This window comes from Ascaphus truei, unplaced genomic scaffold (genome assembly GCF_040206685.1).
Source record: "Ascaphus truei isolate aAscTru1 unplaced genomic scaffold, aAscTru1.hap1 HAP1_SCAFFOLD_675, whole genome shotgun sequence".
Classification (NCBI taxonomy): Eukaryota; Metazoa; Chordata; class Amphibia; order Anura; family Ascaphidae; genus Ascaphus; species Ascaphus truei.
The window spans coordinates 31025-49762 of record NW_027457008.1 but is presented as its reverse complement, the minus strand read 5'-3'; positions in this window follow the sequence as shown (position 1 = coordinate 49762).

Below are 18738 nucleotides of genomic sequence, written 5' to 3'. Positions count from 1 at the left end.
GTGTCATACTCCGAGTACCGGACAGGGGACATGCGTTAGTATTAGTGTCACACCCTGAGTACCGGACAGGGGACATGCGTTAGTATTAGTGTCACACCCTGAGTACCGGAGAGGGGACTTGCGTTAGTATTAGTGTCACACCCCGAGTACCGGACAGGGGACATGCGTTAGTATTAGTGTCACACCCTGAGTACCGGACAGGGGACATGCGTTAGTATTAGTGTCACACCACGAGTACCGGACAGGGGACATGCGTTAGTATTAGTGTCACACCCCGAGTACCGGACAGGGGACATGCGTTAGTATTAGTGTCACACCCCGAGTACCGGACAGGGGACATGCGTTAGTATTAGTGTCACAACCAGAGTACTGGACAGGGGACATGCGTTAGTATTAGTGTCACACCCCGAGTACCGGACAGGGGACATGCGTTAGTATTAGTGTCACAACCAGAGTACCGGACAGGGGACATGCGTTAGTATTAGTGTCACATCCCGAGTACCGGACAGGGGACATGCGTTAGTATTAGTGTCACACCCCGAGAACCGGACAGGGGACATGCGTTAGTTTTAGTGTCACACCCCGAGTACCGGACAGGGGACATGCGTTAGTATTAGTGTCACACCCCGAGTACCGGACAGGGGACATGCGTTAGTATTAGTGTCACACCCTGAGTACCGGACAGGGGACATGCATTAGTATTAGTGTCACACCCAGAGTACCGGACAGGGGACATGCGTTAGTATTAGTGTCACACCCTGAGTACCGGACAGGGGACTTGCGTTAGTATTAGTGTCACACCCTAAGTACCGGACAGGGGACATGCGTTAGTATTAGTGTCACACCCCGAGTACCGGACAGGGGACATGCGTTAGTATTAGTGTCACACCCCGAGTACCGGACAGGGGACATGCGTTAGTATTAGTGTCACACCCCGAGTACCGGACAGGGGACATGCGTTAGTATTAGTGTCACACCCTGAGTACCGGACAGGGGACATGCGTTAGTATTAGTGTCACACCCCGAGTACCGGACAGGGGACATGCGTTAGTATTAGTGTCACACCCCGAGTACCGGACAGGGGACATGCGTTAGTATTAGTGTCACACCCTGAGTACCGGACAGGGGACATGCGTTAGTATTAGTGTCACACCCCGGGTACCGGACAGGGGACATGCGTTAGTATTAGTGTCACACCCCGGGTACCGGACAGGGGACATGCGTTAGTATTAGTGTCACACAGCGAGTACCGGACAGGGGACATGCATTAGTATTAGTGTCACGCCCAGAGTACCGGACAGGGGACATGCGTTAGTATTAGTGTCACACAGCGAGTACCGGACAGGGGACATGCTTTAGTATTAGTGTCACACCCGAGTACCGGACAGGGGACATGCGTTAGTATTAGTGTCACACCCTGAGTACCGGACAGGGGACATGCGTTAATTTTAGTGTCACACCCCGAGTACCGGACAGGGGACATGCGTTAGTATTAGTGTCACACCCCGAGTACCGGACAGGGGACTTGCGTTAGTATTAGTGTCACACCCCGAGTACCGGACAGGGGACATGCGTTAGTATTAGTGTCACACCCCGAGTACCGGACAGGGGACATGCGTTAGTATTAGTGTCACACCCTGAGTACCGGACAGGGGACTTGCATTAGTATTAGTGTCACACCCCGGGTACCGGACAGGGGACATGCGTTAGTATTAGTGTCACACCCCGAGTACCGGACAGGGGACTTGCGTTAGTATTAGTGTCACACCCCGAGTACTGGACAGGGGACATGCTTTAGTATTAGTGTCACACCCCGAGTACCGGACAGGGGACATGCGTTAGTATTAGTGTCACACCCCGAGTACCGGACAGGGGACATGCGTTAGTATTAGTGTCATACTCCGAGTACCGGACAGGGGACATGCGTTAGTATTAGTGTCACACACCGAGTACCGGACAGGGGACATGCGTTAGTATTAGTGTCATACTCCGAGTACCGAGCAGGGGACATGCGTTAGTATTAGTGTCACACCCCGAGTACCGGACAGGGGACATGCGTTAGTATTAGTGTCACACCCCAAGTACCGGAGAGGGGACATGCGTTAGTATTAGTGTCACGCCCTGAGTACCGGACAGGGGACAGGCGTTAGTATTAGTGTCACACCCTGAGTACAGGACAGAGGACATGCGTTAGTATTAGTGTCACATCACGAGTACCGGACAGGGGACATGCATTAGTATTAGTGTCACACCCCGAGTACCGGACAGGGGACATGCGTTAGTATTAGTGTCACACAGCGAGTACCGGACAGGGGACAGGCGTTAGTATTAGTGTCACACCCCGAGTACCGGACAGGGGACATGCGTTAGTATTAGTGTCACACACCGAGTACCGGACAGGGGACAGGCGTTAGTATTAGTGTCACACCCCGAGTACCGGACAGGGGACATGCGTTAGTATTAGTGTCACACACCGAGTACCGGACAGGGGACATGCGTTAGTATTAGTGTCACACAGCGAGTACCGGACAGGGGACATGCTTTAGTATTAGTGTCACACCCGAGTACCGGACAGGGGACATGCGTTAGTATTAGTGCCACACCCTGAGTACCGGACAGGGGACTTGCATTAGTATTAGTGTCACACCCCGAGTACCGGACAGGGGACATGCGTTAGTATTAGTGTCACACCCCGAGTACCGGACAGGGGACATGCGTTAGTATTAGTGTCACACCCCGAGTACCGGACAGGGGACATGCGTTAGTATTAGTGTCACACCCCGAGTACCGGACAGGGGACATGCGTTAGTATTAGTGTCACACCCCGAGTACCGGACAGGGGACATGCGTTAGTATTAGTGTCACACCCTGAGTACCGGACAGGGGACATGCGTTAGTATTAGTGTCACACAGCGAGTACCGGACAGGGGACATGCGTTAGTATTAGTGTCACACCCCGAGTACCGGACAGGGGACATGCGTTAGTATTAGTGTCACACCCCGAGTACCGGACAGGGGACATGCGTTGGTATTAGTGTCACACCCCGAGTACCGGACAGGGGACATGCGTTAGTATTAGTGTCACACCCCGAGTACCGGACAGGGGACATGCGTTAGTATTAGTGTCACACCCCGAGTACCGGACAGGGGACATGCGTTAGTATTAGTGTCACACCCTGAGTACCGGACAGGGGACATGCGTTAGTATCAGTGTCACGCCCCGAGTACCGGACAGGGGACATGCGTTAGTATTAGTGTCACACAGCGAGTACCGGACAGGGGACATGCGTTAGTATTAGTGTCACACCCGAGTACCGGACAGGGGACATGCGTTAGTATTAGTGTCACACCCCGAGTACCGGACAGGGGACATGCGTTAGTATTAGTGTCACACCCTGAGTACCGGACAGGGGACATGCGTTAGTATTAGTGTCACACCCCGGGTACCGGACAGGGGACATGCGTTAGTATTAGTGTCACACCCCGGGTACCGGACAGGGGACATGCGTTAGTATTAGTGTCACACAGCGAGTACCGGACAGGGGACATGCGTTAGTATTAGTGTCACGCCCAGAGTACCGGACAGGGGACATGCGTTAGTATTAGTGTCACACAGCGAGTACCGGACAGGGGACATGCTTTAGTATTAGTGTCACACCCGCGTACCGGACAGGGGACATGCGTTAGTATTAGTGTCACACCCTGAGTACCGGACAGGGGACATGCGTTAGTTTTAGTGTCACACCCCGAGTACCGGACAGGGGACATGCGTTAGTATTAGTGTCACACCCCGAGTACCGGACAGGGGACATGCGTTAGTATTAGTGTCACACCCCGAGTACCGGACAGGGGACATGCGTTAGTATTAGTGTCACGCCCCGAGTACCGGACATGGGACATGCGTTAGTATTAGTGTCACACCCTGAGTACCGGACAGGGGACATGCGTTAGTATTAGTGTCACACCCTGAGTACCGGACAGGGGACATGCGTTAGTATTAGTGTCACGCCCCGAGTACCGGACAGGGGACATGCGTTAGTTTTAGTGTCACACCCCGAGTACCGGACAGGGGACATGCGTTAGTATTAGTGTCACACCCCGAGTACCGGACAGGGGACATGCGTTAGTATTAGTGTCACACCCCGAGTACCGGACAGGGGACATGCGTTAGTATTAGTGTCACACCCCGAGTACCGGACAGGGGACATGCGTTAGTATTGGTGTCACACAGCGAGTACCAGACAGGGGACATGCGTTAGTATTAGTGTCACACCCCGAGTACCGGACAGGGGACATGCGTTAGTATTAGTGTCACACCCTGAGTACCGGACAGGGGACATGCGTTAGTATTAGTGTCATACCTCGAGTACCGGACAGGGGACATGCGTTAGTATTAGTGTCACACCCTAAGTACCGGACAGGGGACATGCGTTAGTATTAGTGTCACGCCCCGAGTACCAGACAGGGGACATGCGTTAGTATTAGTGTCACACCCCGAGTACCGGACAGGGGACATGCGTTAGTATTAGTGTCACACCCTGAGTACCGGACAGGGGACTTGCGTTAGTATTAGTGTCACACCCTGAGTACCGGACAGGGGACATGCGTTAGTATTAGTGTCACACCCCGAGTACCGGACAGGGGACATGCGTTAGTATTAGTGTCACACCCCGAGTACCGGACAGGGGACTTGCGTTAGTATTAGTGTCACACCCCGGGTACCGGACAGGGGACATGCGTTAGTATTAGTGTCACACCCCGAGTACCGGACAGGGGACATGCGTTAGTATTAGTGTCACACCCCGAGTACCGGACAGGGGACATGCGTTAGTATTAGTGTCACACCCTAAGTACCGGACAGGGGACATGCGTTAGTATTAGTGTCACGCCCCGAGTACCGGACAGGGTACATGCGTTAGTATTAGTGTCACACAGCGAGTACCGGACAGGGGACATGCGTTAGTATTAGTGTCACACCCCGAGTACCGGACAGGGGACATGCGTTAGTATTAGTGTCACACCCCGAGTACCGGACAGGGGACATGCGTTAGTATTAGTGTCACACCCCGAGTACCGGACAGGGGACTTGCGTTAGTATTAGTGTCACACCCCGAGTACCGGACAGGGGACATGCGTTAGTATTAGTGTCACACCCCGCGTACCGGACAGGGGACATGCGTTAGTATTAGTGTCACACCCTGAGTTCCGGACAGGGGACATGTGTTAGTATCAGTGTCACGCCCCGAGTACCGGACAGGGGACATGCGTTAGTATTAGTGTCACACAGCGAGTACCGGACAGGGGACATGCGTTAGTATTAGTGTCACACCCCGAGTACCGGACAGGGGACATGCGTTAGTATTAGTGTCACACCCCGAGTACCGGACAGGGGACATGCGTTGGTATTAGTGTCACACCCCGAGTACCGGACAGGGGACATGCGTTAGTATTAGTGTCACACCCCGGGTACCGGACAGGGGACATGCGTTAGTATTAGTGTCACACCCCGGGTACCGGACAGGGGACATGCGTTAGTATTAGTGTCACACAGCGAGTACCGGACAGGGGACATGCGTTAGTATTAGTGTCACGCCCAGAGTACCGGACAGGGGACATGCGTTAGTATTAGTGTCACACAGCGAGTACCGGACAGGGGACATGCTTTAGTATTAGTGTCACACCCGCGTACCGGACAGGGGACATGCGTTAGTATTAGTGTCACACCCTGAGTACCGGACAGGGGACATGCGTTAGTTTTAGTGTCACACCCCGAGTACCGGACAGGGGACATGCGTTAGTATTAGTGTCACACCCCGAGTACCGGACAGGGGACATGCGTTAGTATTAGTGTCACACCCCGAGTACCGGACAGGGGACATGCGTTAGTATTAGTGTCACGCCCCGAGTACCGGACATGGGACATGCGTTAGTATTAGTGTCACACCCTGAGTACCGGACAGGGGACATGCGTTAGTATTAGTGTCACACCCTGAGTACCGGACAGGGGACATGCGTTAGTATTAGTGTCACGCCCCGAGTACCGGACAGGGGACATGCGTTAGTTTTAGTGTCACACCCCGAGTACCGGACAGGGGACATGCGTTAGTATTAGTGTCACACCCCGAGTACCGGACAGGGGACATGCGTTAGTATTAGTGTCACACCCCGAGTACCGGACAGGGGACATGCGTTAGTATTAGTGTCACACCCCGAGTACCGGACAGGGGACATGCGTTAGTATTGGTGTCACACAGCGAGTACCAGACAGGGGACATGCGTTAGTATTAGTGTCACACCCCGAGTACCGGACAGGGGACATGCGTTAGTATTAGTGTCACACCCTGAGTACCGGACAGGGGACATGCGTTAGTATTAGTGTCATACCTCGAGTACCGGACAGGGGACATGCGTTAGTATTAGTGTCACACCCTAAGTACCGGACAGGGGACATGCGTTAGTATTAGTGTCACGCCCCGAGTACCAGACAGGGGACATGCGTTAGTATTAGTGTCACACCCCGAGTACCGGACAGGGGACATGCGTTAGTATTAGTGTCACACCCTGAGTACCGGACAGGGGACTTGCGTTAGTATTAGTGTCACACCCTGAGTACCGGACAGGGGACATGCGTTAGTATTAGTGTCACACCCCGAGTACCGGACAGGGGACATGCGTTAGTATTAGTGTCACACCCCGAGTACCGGACAGGGGACTTGCGTTAGTATTAGTGTCACACCCCGGGTACCGGACAGGGGACATGCGTTAGTATTAGTGTCACACCCCGAGTACCGGACAGGGGACATGCGTTAGTATTAGTGTCACACCCCGAGTACCGGACAGGGGACATGCGTTAGTATTAGTGTCACACCCTAAGTACCGGACAGGGGACATGCGTTAGTATTAGTGTCACGCCCCGAGTACCGGACAGGGTACATGCGTTAGTATTAGTGTCACACAGCGAGTACCGGACAGGGGACATGCGTTAGTATTAGTGTCACACCCCGAGTACCGGACAGGGGACATGCGTTAGTATTAGTGTCACACCCCGAGTACCGGACAGGGGACATGCGTTAGTATTAGTGTCACACCCCGAGTACCGGACAGGGGACTTGCGTTAGTATTAGTGTCACACCCCGAGTACCGGACAGGGGACATGCGTTAGTATTAGTGTCACACCCCGCGTACCGGACAGGGGACATGCGTTAGTATTAGTGTCACACCCTGAGTTCCGGACAGGGGACATGTGTTAGTATCAGTGTCACGCCCCGAGTACCGGACAGGGGACATGCGTTAGTATTAGTGTCACACAGCGAGTACCGGACAGGGGACATGCGTTAGTATTAGTGTCACACCCCGAGTACCGGACAGGGGACATGCGTTAGTATTAGTGTCACACCCCGAGTACCGGACAGGGGACATGCGTTGGTATTAGTGTCACACCCCGAGTACCGGACAGGGGACATGCGTTAGTATTAGTGTCACACCCCGAGTACCGGACAGGGGACATGCGTTAGTATTAGTGTCACACCCCGAGTACCGGACAGGGGACATGCGTTAGTATTAGTGTCACACCCCGAGTACCGGACAGGGGACTTGCGTTAGTATTAGTGTCACACCCCGAGTACCGGACAGGGGACATGCGTTAGTATTAGTGTCACACCCCGAGTACCGGACAGGGGACTTGCGTTAGTATTAGTGTCACACCCCGAGTACCGGACAGGGGACATGCGTTAGTATTAGTGTCACACCCCGAGTACCGGACAGGGGACATGCGTTAGTATTAGTGTCACACCCTGAGTACCGGACAGGGGACATGCGTTAGTATCAGTGTCACGCCCCGAGTACCGGACAGGGGACATGCGTTAGTATTAGTGTCACACAGCGAGTACCGGACAGGGGACATGCGTTAGTATTAGTGTCACACCCCGAGTACCGGACAGGGGACATGCGTTAGTATTAGTGTCACACCCCGAGTACCGGACAGGGGACATGCGTTGGTATTAGTGTCACACCCCGAGTACCGGACAGGGGACATGCGTTAGTATTAGTGTCACACCCCGAGTACCGGACAGGGGACATGCGTTAGTATTAGTGTCACACCCCGAGTACCGGACAGGGGACATGCGTTAGTATTAGTGTCACACCCTGAGTACCGGACAGGGGACATGCGTTAGTATTAGTGTCACACAGCGAGTACCGGACAGGGGACATGCGTTAGTATTAGTGTCACACCCCGAGTACCGGACAGGGGACATGCGTTAGTATTAGTGTCACACCCCGAGTACCGGACAGGGGACATGCGTTGGTATTAGTGTCACACCCCGAGTACCGGACAGGGGACATGCGTTAGTATTAGTGTCACACCCCGAGTACCGGACAGGGGACATGCGTTAGTATTAGTGTCACACCCCGAGTACCGGACAGGGGACATGCGTTAGTATTAGTGTCACACCCTGAGTACCGGACAGGGGACATGCGTTAGTATCAGTGTCACGCCCCGAGTACCGGACAGGGGACATGCGTTAGTATTAGTGTCACACAGCGAGTACCGGACAGGGGACATGCGTTAGTATTAGTGTCACACCCCGCGTACCAGACAGGGGACATGCGTTAGTATTAGTGTCACACCCCGAGTACCGGACAGGGGACATGCGTTAGTATTAGTGTCACACCCTGAGTACCGGACAGGGGACTTGCGTTAGTATTAGTGTCACACCCTGAGTACCGGACAGGGGACATGCGTTAGTATTAGTGTCACACCCCGAGTACCGGACAGGGGACATGCGTTAGTATTAGTGTCACACCCCGAGTACCGGACAGGGGACTTGCGTTAGTATTAGTGTCACACCCCGGGTACCGGACAGGGGACATGCGTTAGTATTAGTGTCACACCCCGAGTACCGGACAGGGGACATGCGTTAGTATTAGTGTCAAACCCCGAGTACCGGACAGGGGACATGCGTTAGTATTCGTGTCACACCCCGAGTACCGGACAGGGGACATGCGTTAGTATTAGTGTCACACCCTGAGTACCGGACAGGGGACATGCGTTAGTATCAGTGTCACGCCCCGAGTACCGGACAGGGGACATGCGTTAGTATTAGTGTCACACAGCTAGTACCGGACAGGGGACATGCGTTAGTATTAGTGTCACACCCCGAGTACCGGACAGGGGACATGCGTTAGTATTAGTGTCACACCCCGAGTACCGGACAGGGGACATGCGTTAGTATTAGTGTCACACCCCGAGTACCGGACAGGGGACATGCGTTGGTATTAGTGTCACACCCCGAGTACCGGACAGGGGACATGCGTTAGTATTAGTGTCACACCCCGAGTACCGGACAGGGGACATGCGTTAGTATTAGTGTCACACCCCGAGTACCGGACAGGGGACATGCGTTAGTATTAGTGTCACATCCCGGGTACCGGACAGGGGACATGCGTTGGTATTAGTGTCACACCCCGAGTACCGGACAGGGGACATGCGTTAGTATTAGTGTCACACCCTGAGTACCGGACAGGGGACTTGCGTTAGTATTAGTGTCACACCCCGAGTACCGGACAGGGGACATGCGTTAGTATTAGTGTCACACCCCGAGTACCGGACAGGGGACATGCGTTAGTATTAGTGTCACACCCCGAGTACCGGACAGGGGACATGCGTTGGTATTAGTGTCACACCCCGAGTACCGGACAGGGGACATGCGTTAGTATTAGTGTCACACCCCGAGTACCGGACAGGGGACATGCGTTAGTATTAGTGTCACACCCCGAGTACCGGACAGGGGACATGCGTTAGTATTAGTGTCACATCCCGGGTACCGGACAGGGGACATGCGTTGGTATTAGTGTCACACCCCGAGTACCGGACAGGGGACATGCGTTAGTATTAGTGTCACACCCTGAGTACCGGACAGGGGACTTGCGTTAGTATTAGTGTCACACCCTGAGTACCGGACAGGGGACTTGCGTCACTGAGTATGACCCCCATAGTACTGACCATGGTGATGGCGGCACACCCTAGCTAGTTACCCCGCTGGGAGCCGGGACATGTTATGCAGTTGCCGCTGGGTGAGCTGAATACCCCACAATACACCTTAGTGAATAATCCCCACACAGGTTACTTCCATTTTGGCCACTTAATGCAGGAGCTGAGACGTAGCATCACCCCGCGGAATAGGCAGGAGCTGACCGCAGCCGACCCCTACTCACCGGGGGCAGTCGGAGCTTCCTAAAGGGATAATGTGGGCAGTTGTGGGGATAATGTGGGCAGTTGTGGGGATAATGTGCGGATAATGTGGGCAGTCGTGCGGATAATGTGGGCAGTCGAGGGGATAATGTGGGCAGTCGTGCGGATAATGTGGGCAGTCGTGCGGATAATGTGGGCAGTCGAGGGGATAATGTGGGCAGTCGTGGGGATAATGTGGGCAGTCGTGGGGATAATGTGGGCAGTCGTGGGGATAATGTGGGCAGTTGTGGGGATAATGTGGGCAGTCGTGCGGATAATGTGGGCAGTCGAGGGGATAATGTGGGCAGTCGTGCGGATAATGTGGGCAGTCGAGGGGATAATGTGGGCAGTCGAGGGGATAATGTGGGCAGTTGTGGGGATAATGTGGGCAGTCGAGGGGATAATGTGGGCAGTTGTGGGGATAATGTGGGCAGTCGAGAGGATAATGTGGGCAGTTGTGGGGATAATGTGGGCAGTCGTGGGGATAATGTGGGCAGTTGTGCGGATAATGTGGGCAGTCGAGGGGATAATGTGGGCAGTCGTGCGGATAATGTGGGCAGTCGTGCGGATAATGTGGGCAGTCGAGGGGATAAAGTGGGCAGTCGAGGGGATAATGTGGGCAGTCGAGGGGATAATGTGGGCAGTCGAGGGGATAATGTGGGCAGTCGTGGGGATAATGTGGGCAGTCGAGGGGATAATGTGGGCAGTCGTGGGGATAATGTGGGCAGTTGTGGGGATAATGTGGGCAGTCGAGGGGATAATGTGGGCAGTCGTGGGGATAATGTGGGCAGTTGTGGGGATAATGTGGGCAGTCGTGGGGATAATGTGGGCAGTTGTGGGGATAATGTGGGCAGTCGTGGGGATAATGTGGGCAGTCGAGGGGATAATGTGGGCAGTCGAGGGGATAAAGTGGGCAGTCGAGGGGATAATGTGGGCAGTCGAGGGGATAAAGTGGGCAGTCGAGGGGATAATGTGGGCAGTCGAGGGGATAATGTGGGCAGTCGAGGGGATAATGTGGGCCGTCGTGCGGATAATGTGGGCAGTCGTGGGGATAATGTGGGCAGTTGTGGGGATAATGTGGGCAGTTGTGGGGATAATGTGGGCAGTTGTGGGGATAATGTGGGCAGTCGAGGGGATAATGTGGGCAGTCGTGGGGATAATGTGGGCAGTCGAGGGGATAATGTGGGCAGTCGAGGGGATAATGTGGGCAGTCGAGGGGATAATGTGGGCAGTGGTGGGGATAAAGTGGGCAGTCGAGGGGATAAAGTGGGCAGTCGAGGGGATAAAGTGGGCAGTCGAGGGGATAAAGTGGGCAGTCGAGGGGATAATGTGGGCAGTCGAGGGGATAATGTGGGCAGTCGAGAGGATAATGTGGGCAGTCGAGGGGATAATGTGGGCAGTTGTGGGGATAAAGTGGGCAGTCGAGGGGATAAAGTGGGCAGTTGTGGGGATAATGTGGGCAGTCGAGGGGATAATGTGGGCAGTCGAGGGGATAATGTGGGCAGTCGAGGGGATAATGTGGGCAGTCGAGGGGATAAAGTGGGCAGTCGAGGGGATAATGTGGGCAGTCGAGGGGATAAAGTGGGCAGTCGAGGGGATAATGTGGGCAGTCGAGGGGATAAAGTGGGCAGTCGAGGGGATAATGTGGGCAGTCGTGGGGATAATGTGGGCAGTTGTGGGGATAATGTGGGCAGTCGAGGGGATAATGTGGGCAGTCGTGGGGATAATGTGGGCAGTTGTGGGGATAATGTGGGCAGTTGTGGGGATAATGTGGGCAGTTGTGGGGATAATGTGGGCAGTCGAGGGGATAATGTGGGCAGTCGTGGGGATAATGTGGGCAGTCGAGGGGATAATGTGGGCAGTCGTGGGGATAATGTGGGCAGTTGTGGGGATAATGTGGGCAGTCGAGGGGATAAAGTGGGCAGTCGAGGGGATAATGTGGGCCGTCGTGCGGATAATGTGGGCAGTCGTGGGGATAATGTGGGCAGTTGTGCTGATAATGTGGGCAGTCGTGGGGATAATGTGGGCAGTTGTGGGGATAATGTGGGCAGTTGTGCTGATAATGTGGGCAGTCGAGGGGATAAAGTGGGCAGTCGAGGGGATAATGTGGGCAGTCGAGGGGATAATGTGGGCAGTCGAGGGGATAATGTGGGCAGTCGAGGGGATAAAGTGGGCAGTCGAGGGGATAATGTGGGCAGTCGAGGGGATAAAGTGGGCAGTCGAGGGGATAATGTGGGCAGTCGAGGGGATAATGTGGGCAGTCGAGGGGATAATGTGGGCCGTCGTGCGGATAATGTGGGCAGTCGTGGGGATAATGTGGGCAGTTGTGGGGATAATGTGGGCAGTTGTGGGGATAATGTGGGCAGTTGTGGGGATAATGTGGGCAGTCGAGGGGATAATGTGGGCAGTCGTGGGGATAATGTGGGCAGTCGAGGGGATAATGTGGGCAGTCGAGGGGATAATGTGGGCAGTCGAGGGGATAATGTGGGCAGTGGTGGGGATAAAGTGGGCAGTCGAGGGGATAAAGTGGGCAGTCGAGGGGATAAAGTGGGCAGTCGAGGGGATAAAGTGGGCAGTCGAGGGGATAATGTGGGCAGTCGAGGGGATAATGTGGGCAGTCGAGAGGATAATGTGGGCAGTCGAGGGGATAATGTGGGCAGTTGTGGGGATAAAGTGGGCAGTCGAGGGGATAAAGTGGGCAGTTGTGGGGATAATGTGGGCAGTCGAGGGGATAATGTGGGCAGTCGAGGGGATAATGTGGGCAGTCGAGGGGATAATGTGGGCAGTCGAGGGGATAAAGTGGGCAGTCGAGGGGATAATGTGGGCAGTCGAGGGGATAAAGTGGGCAGTCGAGGGGATAATGTGGGCAGTCGAGGGGATAAAGTGGGCAGTCGAGGGGATAATGTGGGCAGTCGTGGGGATAATGTGGGCAGTTGTGGGGATAATGTGGGCAGTCGAGGGGATAATGTGGGCAGTCGTGGGGATAATGTGGGCAGTTGTGGGGATAATGTGGGCAGTTGTGGGGATAATGTGGGCAGTTGTGGGGATAATGTGGGCAGTCGAGGGGATAATGTGGGCAGTCGTGGGGATAATGTGGGCAGTCGAGGGGATAATGTGGGCAGTCGTGGGGATAATGTGGGCAGTTGTGGGGATAATGTGGGCAGTCGAGGGGATAAAGTGGGCAGTCGAGGGGATAATGTGGGCCGTCGTGCGGATAATGTGGGCAGTCGTGGGGATAATGTGGGCAGTTGTGCTGATAATGTGGGCAGTCGTGGGGATAATGTGGGCAGTTGTGGGGATAATGTGGGCAGTTGTGCTGATAATGTGGGCAGTCGAGGGGATAAAGTGGGCAGTCGAGGGGATAATGTGGGCAGTCGAGGGGATAATGTGGGCAGTCGAGGGGATAAAGTGGGCAGTCGAGGGGATAATGTGGGCAGTTGTGGGGATAATGTGGGCAGTTGTGGGGATAATGTGGGCAGTGGTGGGGATAATGTGGGGATAAAGTGGGCAGTCGAGGGGATAAAGTGGGCAGTCGAGGGGATAAAGTGGGCAGTCGAGGGGATAAAGTGGGCAGTCGAGGGGATAAAGTGGGCAGTCGAGGGCATAAAGTGGGCAGTCGAGGGGATAAAGTGGGCAGTCGAGGGGATAAAGTGGGCAGTCGAGGGGATAATGTGGGCAGTCGAGGGGATAATGTGGGCAGTCGAGAGGATAATGTGGGCAGTCGAGGGGATAATGTGGGCAGTCGAGAGGATAATGTGGGCAGTTGTGGGGATAATGTGGGCAGTCGAGGGGATAATGTGGGCAGTCGAGGGGATAATGTGGGCAGTCGAGGGGATAATGTGGGCAGTCGAGGGGATAAAGTGGGCAGTCGAGGGGATAATGTGGGCAGTCGTGGGGATAATGTGGGCAGTCGAGGGGATAATGTGGGCAGTCGAGGGGATAAAGTGGGCAGTCGAGGGGATAATGTGGGCAGTCGAGGGGATAAAGTGGGCAGTCGAGGGGATAATGTGGGCCGTCGTGCGGATAATGTGGGCAGTCGAGGGGATAAAGTGGGCAGTCGAGGGGATAAAGTGGGCAGTCGAGGGGATAAAGTGGGCAGTCGAGGGGATAAAGTGGGCAGTCGAGGGGATAATGTGGGCAGTCGAGGGGATAATGTGGGCAGTCGAGGGGATAATGTGGGCAGTGGTGGGGATAATGTGGGCAGTCGAGGGGATAATGTGGGCAGTTGTGGGGATAATGTGGGCAGTTGTGGGGATAATGTGGGCAGTCGAGAGGATAATGTGGGCAGTTGTGCTGATAATGTGGGCAGTCGAGGGGATAAAGTGGGCAGTCGAGGGGATAATGTGGGGATAATGTGGGCAGTCGTGGGGATAATGTGGGCAGTCGTGGGGATAATGTGGGCAGTCGAGGGGATAAAGTGGGCAGTTGTGGGGATAATGTGGGCAGTCGTGGGGATAATGTGGGCAGTCGTGGGGATAATGTGGGCAGTCGTGGGGATAATGTGGGGATAATGTGGGCAGTCGAGGGGATAATGTGGGCAGTTGTGGGGATAATGTGGGCAGTCGAGGCGATAATGTGGGCAGTCGTGGGGATAATGTGGGCAGTTGTGGGGATAATGTGGGCAGTCGAGGGGATAATGTGGGCAGTCGAGGGGATAATGTGGGCAGTTGTGGGGATAATGTGGGCAGTCGAGGGGATAATGTGGGCAGTCGAGGGGATAATGTGGGCAGTCGTGGGGATAATGTGGGCAGTCGAGGGGATAATGTGGGCAGTTGTGGGGATAATGTGGGCAGTGGTGGGGATAATGTGGGGATAATGTGGGCAGTTGTGGGGATAATGTGGGCAGTCGTGGGGATAATGTGGGCAGTCGAGGGGATAATGTGGGCAGTCGAGGGGATAATGTGGGCAGTCGTGGGGATAATGTGGGCAGTCGAGGGGATAATGTGGGCAGTTGTGGGGATAATGTGGGCAGTGGTGGGGATAATGTGGGGATAATGTGGGCAGTCGAGGGGATAATGTGGGCAGTTGTGGGGATAATGTGGGCAGTTGTGGGGATAATGTGGGCAGTGGTGGGGATAATGTGGGGATAATGTGGGCAGTGGTGGGGATAATGTGGGGATAATGTGGGCAGTTGTGGGGATAATGTGGGCAGTTGTGGGGATAATGTGGGGATAATGTGGGGATAATGTGGGGATAATGTGGGCAGTCGAGGGGATAATGTGGGCAGTCGAGGGGATAATGTGGGCAGTTGTGGGGATAATGCGGGCAGTTGTGGATGGATCAGCCACATCCTGATTACAAAATGTACAGACCTCCTCCTCCCCCGCCTCTCCCCTTCCTCCCCCGCGCCTCTCCCCTTCCTCCCCCGCGCCTCTCCCCCTCCTCCCCGCACCTCTCCCCCTCCTCTTCCACGCCTCTCCCCCTCCTCCAGGTACTGACCCCAGGAGGCAGGAGGATTAACAAACCCAGCTGGGTTAGTAAAGGTTTAAAAGATGGACGCCCCACGGTATTGCTGTTCATGGACTGCAGAGGGACATTGGGTCTGATGTATGTTACTATGTTACTATGTATATATGGACTGTAGAGGGACATTGGGTCTGATGTATGTTACTATGTTACTATGTATATATGGACTGTAGAGGGACATTGGGTCTGACGTATGTTACTATGTATATATGGACTGCAGCGGGACACTGGGTCTGATGTATGTTACTATGTTACTATGTATATATGGCCTGCAGAGGGACACTGGGTCTGATGTATGTTACTATGTTACTATGTATATATGGACTGCAGCGGGACACTGGGTCTGACGTATGTTACTATGTTACTATGTATATATGGACTGCAGAGGGACACTGGGTCTGATGTATGTTACTATGTTACTATGTATATATGGACTGCAGCGGGACACTGGGTCTGATGTATGTTACTATGTTACTATGTATATATGGACTGCAGAGGGACACTGGGTCTGACGTATGTTACTATGTTACTATGTATATATGGCCTGCAGAGGGACACTGGGTCTGACGTATGTTACTATGTTATGTATATATGGCCTGCAGAGGGACACTGGGTCTGACGTATGTTACTATGTTACTATGTATATATGGACTGCAGAGGGACACTGGGTCTGACGTATGTTACTATGTTACTATGTATATATGGACTGCAGAGGGACACTGGGTCTGACGTATGTTACTATGTTACTATGTATATATGGACTGCAGAGGGACACTGGGTCTGACGTATGTTACTATGTTATGTATATATGGACTGCAGAGGGACACTGGGTCTGACGTATGTTACTATGTTACTATGTATATATGGACTGCAGAGGGACACTGGGTCTGACGTATGTTACTATGTTACTATGTATATATGGACTGCAGAGGGACACTGGGTCTGATGTATGTTACTATGTTACTATGTATATATGGACTGCAGAGGGACACTGGGTCTGATGTATGTTACTATGTTACTATGTATATATGGACTGCAGCGGGACACTGGGTCTGACGTATGTTACTATGTTACTATGTATATATGGACTGCAGCGGGACACTGGGTCTGACGTATGTTACTATGTTACTATGTATATATGGCCTGCAGCGGGACACTGGGTCTGATGTATGTTACTATGTTATGTATATATGGACTGCAGAGGGACACTGGGTCTGATGTATGTTACTATGTTATGTATATATGGCCTGCAGAGGGACACTGGGTCTGACGTATGTTACTATGTTACTATGTATATATGGACTGCAGAGGGACACTGGGTCTGATGTATGTTACTATGTTACTATGTATATATGGACTGCAGAGGGACACTGGGTCTGACGTATGTTACTATGTTATGTATATATGGCCTGCAGCGGGACACTGGGTCTGACGTATGTTACTATGTTACTATGTATATATGGACTGCAGCGGGACACTGGGTCTGACGTATGTTACTATGTTACTATGTATATATGGACTGCAGAGGGACACTGGGTCTGACGTATGTTACTATGTTACTATGTATATATGGACTGCAGAGGGACACTGGGTCTGACGTATGTTACTATGTTACTATGTATATATGGACTGCAGCGGGACACTGGGTCTGACGTATGTTACTATGTTACTATGTATATATGGACTGCAGAGGGACACTGGGTCTGACGTATGTTACTATGTTACTATGTATATATGGACTGCAGCGGGACACTGGGTCTGACGTATGTTACTATGTTACTATGTATATATGGACTGCAGCGGGACACTGGGTCTGACGTATGTTACTATGTTACTATGTATATATGGACTGCAGAGGGACACTGGGTCTGACGTATGTTACTATGTTACTATGTATATATGGACTGCAGCGGGACACTGGGTCTGACGTATGTTACTATGTTACTATGTATATATGAACTGCAGAGGGACACTGGGTCTGACGTATGTTACTATGTTACTATGTATATATGGACTGCAGAGGGACACTGGGTCTGATGTATGTTACTATGTTACTATGTATATATGGACTGCAGCGGGACACTGGGTCTGATGTATGTTACTATGTTACTATGTATATATGGACTGCAGCGGGACACTGGGTCTGACGTATGTTACTATGTTACTATGTATATATGGACTGCAGAGGGACACTGGGTCTGACGTATGTTACTATGTTACTATGTATATATGGACTGCAGCGGGACACTGGGTCTGACGTATGTTACTATGTTACTATGTATATATGGACTGCAGAGGGACACTGGGTCTGACGTATGTTACTATGTTACTATGTATATATGGACTGCAGAGGGACACTGGGACTGATGTATGTTACTATGTTACTATGTATATATGGACTGCAGCGGGACACTGGGTCTGACGTATGTTACTATGTTACTATGTATATATGGACTGCAGAGGGACACTGGGTCTGACGTATGTTACTATGTTACTATGTATATATGGACTGCAGCGGGACACTGGGTCTGACGTATGTTACTATGTTACTATGTATATATGGACTGCAGAGGGACACTGGGTCTGACGTATGTTACTATGTTACTATGTATATATGGACTGCAGCGGGACACTGGGTCTGACGTATGTTACTATGTTACTATGTATATATGGACTGCAGCGGGACACTGGGTCTGACGTATGTTACTATGTTACTATGTATATATGGACTGCAGAGGGACACTGGGTCTGACGTATGTTACTATGTTACTATGTATATATGGACTGCAGCGGGACACTGGGTCTGACGTATGTTACTATGTTACTTTGTATATATGGACTGCAGCGGGACACTGGGTCTGACGTATGTTACTATGTTACTATGTATATATGGACTGCAGAGGGACACTGGGTCTGACGTATGTTACTATGTTACTATGTATATATGGACTGCAGAGGGACACTGGGTCTGACGTATGTTACTATGTTATGTATATATGGACTGCAGCGGGACACTGGGTCTGATGTATGTTACTATGTTA